This window comes from Seriola dumerili, unplaced genomic scaffold (genome assembly GCF_002260705.1).
Source record: "Seriola dumerili isolate Sdu_G_001 unplaced genomic scaffold, Sdu_1.0 BDQW01000044.1, whole genome shotgun sequence".
Taxonomy (NCBI): Eukaryota; Metazoa; Chordata; class Actinopteri; order Carangiformes; family Carangidae; genus Seriola; species Seriola dumerili.
Window position 1 is genome coordinate 4630689 of NW_019174299.1, and position 7889 is coordinate 4638577.

Below are 7889 nucleotides of genomic sequence, written 5' to 3' on the forward strand. Positions count from 1 at the left end.
CTTGATGATTAGTTAATGTCAGATTTGATAACCATGACATTGTGATGAGTTTGTTACCACTTTAAAGGTCCTAATTTCATCCTTATCAACTTGTATGAGGCTATTACATCCAAGACTATTCTAAATCTTACATCACAAACACACAATGGAAGAGAGGCTGCTGTTTGGAGGAATTACAAAATTATTCCTTATATCGTCAGCACTGCCACTACGATGGAACACAAACTTGAGAGGTTTTCTGTGTGATATCATTTCTAAAGTTCCCTACATTCTTGTGATTCATCTACATGCAAATTCTAATATGAGGTTAGCATTACAGTGTCACTTACAATTACACTCTACTACAATGACCTTGTAAAGGCTCAGTTCTTTCCATGTAGCCTTCACAAGCAGTTATTATGGTTTGCTTATGTTCTGATGTTGCTGAGAGGATGCTACAGCTGAGACCATGAAAATATGCTGATGAGACTTTTACCCACCCATTTTTTCAATGTGAAATTGTAATGAAGTTTTGGTTGGATTTAAATGCTTATATTTTTGTAATACTAAAGTGTCCCATTGTTTGACTTTAAAAGATATAATATGTTATTATGACAATAAGAGAGAAAAATCTCTTAACTATGTTGGTAAAGTTTTTATTTTATTTGGAAAATTCTTTATTCATACAGAGGAATTTTTAAATTCACAACTCTCTCTCCCCCTTTTCTTGATGGAATTTAGCCTTGTCCTTTATAAACAATAATGAATATTATAAGAATATTTTCAACGAAACCCCTTGAAATTGACTATTTTATGTTTTTGTAATGGTATTTATTTATTTTTTATTCATTTATTTTGGAAGTATAAATACATCAATGTATTCAGATGTGCATTTAATGTTTTAATTATAATTTCTTGTATACTTTTCAGAATCCTTGTTGTTATCAGCTCTCATATCGATGTGTATGTGTACTTTTTGTACTTGACATATTTTGTACAATTTGTTCATTAATAAAGTTGAAAAAAAAAACATGAAAATGTTATGACAAAAATATGAATGTGTGTGGATTTACATGAACGAACACTGTAGTTCCTCCTTCCACTGCCATTTTCACAAATAATGTGTGCTTCCACCTTAAAAGTTCAGTGCTGCTTCTCAGTTGCCATTTACTTGGAAATGTCAGCTGTAAATTAAGCACACAGAATCAACAGTGACAAAGTTTCACAGAGCAACTATGATGCCCTAGTTAAAGATTGATACAACAATAGCTGCAACAATGTGTGTTTAGGCTTACCCACAGACCACAGCATTTCTTCCACCGCATGCTTAGTTTGCTAGCAGCACAAGGCCTTTGTTTTTTGACATTGACAGAGCTATTACAGCGTGTGGGTCCCCTGGGATTGTGGCGTTTCCATGAGGCTGGAAAAGTTTATTAAACCCATATAAAACAATGTAAACAGACCAACAGTTGAAACAGTGGCGTAATTAAGAGCACACACTGCAATGCCTGTCTAACAGGGAGCCTTGTCTCTAAGGATTTAACCTACAGCCGGATAATCCCCTGCAGACACAAAAGGGATGACTGGGTCAGGCAGGGTGACAAGTGGGCCTAAGGTCGGTCTGCGAACACGCACTCAGGAGGATATGGATAAGAAAGTCCGGCTTTGCCTACTGCGAGCTATTTCTTAGGTCCTACTCAACAACTGCTACTTGGTTTGACAAACTATCACTGTAATGAAGCCGCTTAAAAACTTCCATGCCTCTCGAATGCTATCGTTCCCCTTCTCTCTCGACGTAGAAATCAAACAAGTACAGTGAGGGAGTGTGTCTGTTGCCAAGGAGATGTCTGCCTGTCAAAGCTTTGCCTCACGTCAAATCACTAACAGAAACAGAGTAACAGAAATGGAGAGAGAGAGGCAGAGCTAGACTAGCCCTTCATTTCAGGGGATTTCTATTCATGCAACACACTAGCACTCCTGTGAAGTACCTGTTAATGAAGTGACTGTCAGACCCAGTTCCCCCAACACACATCCTCAACTTCCTGTCCACGCTGCCACTCCCTAGGAGTAAATCCTTGTCTGTATTGATGACACAACTCATGTTGGAGGATACTAATTCCCAGAGGGAATCCTGCAGGCAAACAATCACCTCGTTTCTTAATGCTGCCATGAAATATTTCCAGTTTATAAGCACGTTCCTGTAATAGTTCTTTATCACAGACAGCAGCACTGAAAGAAGGACGGACCTGATTAAGGAACGCACACAGAGCTGGAGGTGAGCTGACAGGTTGTGACCCAACAGTCAGGAAGAGCCTGAGGCATAAGGCAGGATCTCATTAGGAGACAGAGGAGTCATGTGGAGAGCTGACCTATAGTGATGTGTGTGTGTGTGTGTGTGTGTGTGTGTGTGTGTGTATGGAGTGCTCGTGTTTCAGAAATCATGTAGTATGACATGTGAAACACGCTGATCAAAGAAGAGAATGCTGGAGGCATACTGGACTACGGCTCTGTGCTAATTACAGGTCACACATTGGGTCCCCTTGCTAGCTAATGAGAGCGAGCATTTCTAACATACTGCTTTATGACTTCCTAATATATAAAGGTGCCCATCCCTGCATTACAAACCTCACGGTGTACACACACACACACACACACACACACACACACACACACACACACACACACAAACACACACAGAGATGCAAACATTTCAGTTTCCTACAGCGTCCATTGCTAAGGGGAAACCTGGCCTGGGGGCTGGCACATCAAAGAGACACATCTTACGTTGGCTCAACACGGGGGGACACAGAGGAAGCTTTTATTTTCATCAACCAACAGTCCATCATCCGGCTGAGCGTCTCATGTCAACAGTCCTGCTCCGCGGACACAGCCGCGCCTTTTGTGCCGGACGTGTAGAGCTAGATTACATTGTTAAAACAAATTTCTTCATGTTTAAGAATTAATTAATTTTTTACTTATTAATAGATATTTTTTAGTTTCATCACAGTTTACTTAGAAATATTAACTTGCAAAAGTGAATAAAAAAGTAAACATGATACGATCATATTTTCATGATACAATCCCTCTGAAAGTTTTAATTAACATTTTAAAATCTGCAATTATGCATAAAGAATGACTGATAAATGTTTAATAAACTGATAAATTGACTTCAATCATCTAGTCGCAGTAATATTATCACTCAATGATCACAATGATACAAGAAGAAGATGAAGAAAAATTAAAGCTCTGTCCTGCTAGGATTTTGCCCTTTTCCATCTGGACTGTCACATAAACATCATCTTGGCCCGGACTGTGGCTCTTCCTGCTGCTGACGAGAGAGGCGTGATGCCTGACACACACATGTGCAGCCCAACACAAACGTCTCAGCACAGGGGAAAAAACCACAGATGTTTACAATTACTATCACATGAAGATACACAGTGTAGCACAGAAGACAAATTTAAAGAAGCTACTAGATATCTTATCTCACTCTCTATTATATGTCATACTGTGAGTCCGTTTCTTTGGTTCCTCTGTCATCAGACGGTCTCCAATTTAAGGGGCGTCCTCAATAGGAGGAAGCTGACAGAAATGAGCTCTCTGTATCTGAGCAAACACAGCTCTTATACTGTAACTCAGAGGTAACAGATGGCTCCCTGGAGCAAGAGCTCACTCACAGGGCATCTGCACATATCATATCCAATTAAAGCTCCGCCAGCACATGCTTTCCAATTACAGAGTAAGATTTACTGCCCTGGAGCAGGTCTAATCCAACAGGATAGAGCAGGAACACAGCGACAGAAGGAGAAAAGACAGAGGAAGAAACGGCAGCAAAAACAGCAACAAGTGTGCATGAAAAGTGGATGTACAAAACAATATGTGCCAGCAGATGGGAGGGCGTCAAATGAGGAAGATGAAATCAGTAATCAACATCTAAAAGAAACACAGTGGGGTGGAACTGAGTAATACATAAACAAGCACTCCTCTTCATTGAAACTGAGCTCTTTGAGTACTTTCCTACTGCCCTTTATCTGCTTGATTCTCTCCTACTCTCTGTGCTCACATATATAGTATTTTAATATGGCAGAATTGCCAAATAAAGCTGTTCTCCTTTACATGTTTTTTTGCTTCTGTTGTCAGACAACAGAACAAATATGAATCAATGACTGAAACCTAGCCCATTAAGTCTACATGTTAACCAGCAGTCACTTCCAAGCTGCTGCTGCACTGCTAAAATCCTGATTTTATAACTGCAACATCATCTGACAAAATCACCATACACATAAGTAAAACCAGCAGCTGTTCTGTGATTTTGGTTTGTAAAATGATCGCTCACAGAAAAAGTAAAATTCATGTCAGATCCCGTGCGGTCAGCATAGAGGGTATGGTGGGAAAGTCCAACCTTGCTTTCACGAGGCAATACTGGCAACTCTCTTCTACAGAAAGTAGCTAAGGTTTGTCCAAAAAGTTGCTAGATTTGTCGTGAGGTGATTTATCGAAAAGAAGTCACTGGAGGGGCCTGAAAAGTCTGTAAATTTAACAACAAAGGCGCTAAGTTGCGAACATTGCTTGTTTGCGCCAAATCATTTTGAAAGAGCAACAACAAAGGGGGGACACTCCAACACTTGGCCAGCCGATCAAAGGTGTTACCTTATCATTCAGTCACATGCCATTCGGCTGACCAATGACGTAACTTCATCACTCAGTGAGTCAACGACATTCATGTTTATAGGCCAGTTTTTCATTGTCATATATAGAAGTAAATTGAACATCTTATGATTTTAGACTGGTTTTAACATTTCACATAGGTAGAGGAAGAGAAAAATAATTAATCAAGAAAATAATAATCTGATTAATTGATAATGAAAATAAACCTAGTTGCAGCCCTACATGAATCTGACTACTTTCTCATGCCTACAACCATCTGTTAACTCCTTAGCAGATCTTGCATTGTCTAGTAATGACCTAACGATGACTAGCCAGCAAAGCATGACATGTGGAGGAGATATGACAACTGTGTGTGGTGTGAGGGGAAGCAGTAGCAGAGGAAGGAGAGGGAAGAGAGTCAGGCATTTAATGTACTTTGTGCCTTTCTCTCAGGAAGATTTCTTGCAGGGTACACAAGAAAATGTGGCGCCAGACTCAAGGGAGGAAGATCACGACCCTCAAGAGGTCTTTAATCTTTACTGCTACTTCAGACACACTCAGTCATGCCCCTAACTGGAGCCTGCATCACCTCCCAGCCTTCCTCCATCTAGCTCTGACTCTGTGTTTCTATACAAGCAAGACACGTGACAGGAGGGGAAACATGCAAACAGCCTGCAGGCTTCCAGTGAGGCTCCAGCACATGACAGTGACCAACTCTTAGTCTTCCTTTAAACACAAGAGATGCAGAGAACAGAATGATACAAAATAATACAAAGGGTGACCAAAGGGTGACCAATGGATTTAACTGCAACTAAGCTTAGCGACACAGTGTACAGTGGAGGGTTCATCAAAATTCCTCAGGCAGCTTCACCACGCTGTCGAGGGGGTCCGCTCATGCACACACACACACACACACACACACACACACACACACACACACACACACACACACACAGTAAACTTTGTGTGTGAAGTGTGCTGCACTTCAGGGAGCCGACTGTTGTTTGACCAATGCCTCCTTGCTGGCATCTGTCCAACCCCATAAGCTTTGAGTCACACTGAAGGACCAGTGAGTCAGGGGTAGAGGCTGTCTTGGGAAACCCCGCCCACGAATGTGTAGTGGAAAAAAAAGAAGAAATTATGTATGTGTCTTCAAAAACTTGAATAAATGGAATAAGACACCTCTTTAATTAAGGATCAGAAGTCAAATCCTCTTTCCTGTAAGGCAGAGACTAAACAATAGCTGCTAGATAGTTTTCACTAACAGAATGTGGATGAGTTGATGTGTTTTTGTATGATTTACACAACTGTCTTTTTCTTTTTTTTTACCTTGTATCAATTCTTTGTTCATGTCATTCCATTTTATAGGTTTTCAGTTCTTATTTGATAATGTACAATATGTTAATATCAGGCAGTGAATGCCTTTCCATTTCTTGATAAAGGTTAGTGGAAGTAAGTTCAGCCCTTTATCATCCCAACCCTGACAAAGTCTGATATGTTGCAACATTATAATGTTGTCAACAAACCAAATCAACTGTCTATGAATGTTTTTAAATATAATAAATTGCACTGAACGTTCTTGCGTGTGCTTTTCTGTTAAACCACATCCCCTTCATAAGACACTAACTAAAACATAATAGATAATACTCATTTATAGTTCTGCCAGTAATTAAGTTCTAGTAAAATTTACTTCCAAATTTACTTATTTACTTCCATATTATGATTATGTTATTTGCAGGAAACACTACTGAAATTCTTAAGCTATATTAACCTTCAGAATATGTTCATGAGTTGAGGGCCATGGTTTAAGTTGTACAGATGTGCATGTGTAGGGGCCAAATCAGACATAAAATAGGCGAGATATGATGTTGATGATACATATGAAGATAAATCTGGTGTGAAGTAAAATACCCAACAGTAGTTCCAATTAGCTCCACCAGAGCAACGATAGAAGCAATAGAAATGCTAGTAATGCATTTAAAAATAATCAATATTGATATTCAATTAATATAATAAGTAGAAAATATATCCTCACAGGGTCCATTTTCCTGTATAAGGAACACTTACTTTTAAACTTTGATATACTTTTGCTGATTAAAAACAAACTGTACTTTTACTTAAGTGACATTTATACTTTGATGGATTAATTTAGTGTTAAGTAGTCAGAATGTGTTTAAGGCTATAAAGTACAATTAAAATTTAATCCGTGTTGTCTACAGTTAAACTAGTAAAAAGAGTACTTCCAGGCTTCAGGTCATACTTCCCAATCAAACGCGTGGTGTGTCGATAGAAAGACAATTATAAACGGTTTGGCAGCTTAGTACACAGTATAAACTTCACTCACCTCTGGTGACAGCAGCCAGGAGACACACAACCCGCAGACAGTTGAGAAACATGGTTCAAGTCTCCGGTTCTTCTGAGGGAGCCGGTGATGAAGTCTCGTGTAACGTTGTAACAGTGAATATAACGGTGCAGCACAGACGTGTTGTCCACCAGGCTACTACAGGTGGCTCAGACTGGAAGCTGCAGCCTCCGACAGCATTAAAAGCTTTAGTCCCTCCTCTGATTGGACCGGCGCTGCTGTCACTCATCATTACTGCACTGGGGCTGCTTGGCTCTGCCCCCGGCCTCCACCTAGGGACCAGTGCTTGATCATAAACCTGTCACCAACAGTACAGAGAAGAAGAAAGCCACTACAGTAAAGATCTATTTTAGATCCATTTTAAATCTTTAGAGTGTGCCTTGCGCAAAGACAGTTGGGCAGGGCAGCATGACATCAGTGCTGGTCATCATGACAAATAAATTCATGAGGATATTTTATGTTACAGCAAAACAAGGTTCTTTTAAAATACTTTGAAAAGACAAATGTAACTATTATATTGTAATAACTGTCAGAATATTAAAAACATGATGGAAAATTCACATTACTGTAGAAAAAACAAGGGTCTTGCGCTTGGTTGGTTACTACCATACAGTCTATGGTTACTACTCAGAAATTCTAAAACAGCACAACTTTTATCCAAAGTGCTATGATGCTAACAGTAGATTCAGAGACTCAAACAGTTCAAGCTTGTGCTGCAAACTGATATTTCACCAAGTTAATACATCATGGAGGGTAATCACTGTACCCTTACAGAAATTGAGGAACACAATTAGAAACATAAGTGTTTTGACCTTTCACTGGTCAACAGCAGTTGACTTTGTCCAAAGGCCAGTGTACGTCAGGGCAGAACTAAAAAAGAAAGAAAAGAAATCGGAACCTT

General features: G+C 39.7%; 1 protein-coding gene across 1 annotated transcript in view; it reads right to left on the reverse strand.

Moving 5' to 3' along the window:
- LOC111217658 (protein HEG homolog 1-like) overlaps positions 1-6987 on the reverse strand; it is an 18789-nt gene extending 11802 nt beyond the window's left edge. The window contains exon 1 of the mRNA XM_022739621.1: positions 6971-6987. The gene's annotated coding sequence lies outside the window, so the exon portion shown is untranslated. The remainder of the gene's footprint in view (positions 1-6970) is intronic.
- Positions 6988-7889: the final 902 nt, after the last annotated feature.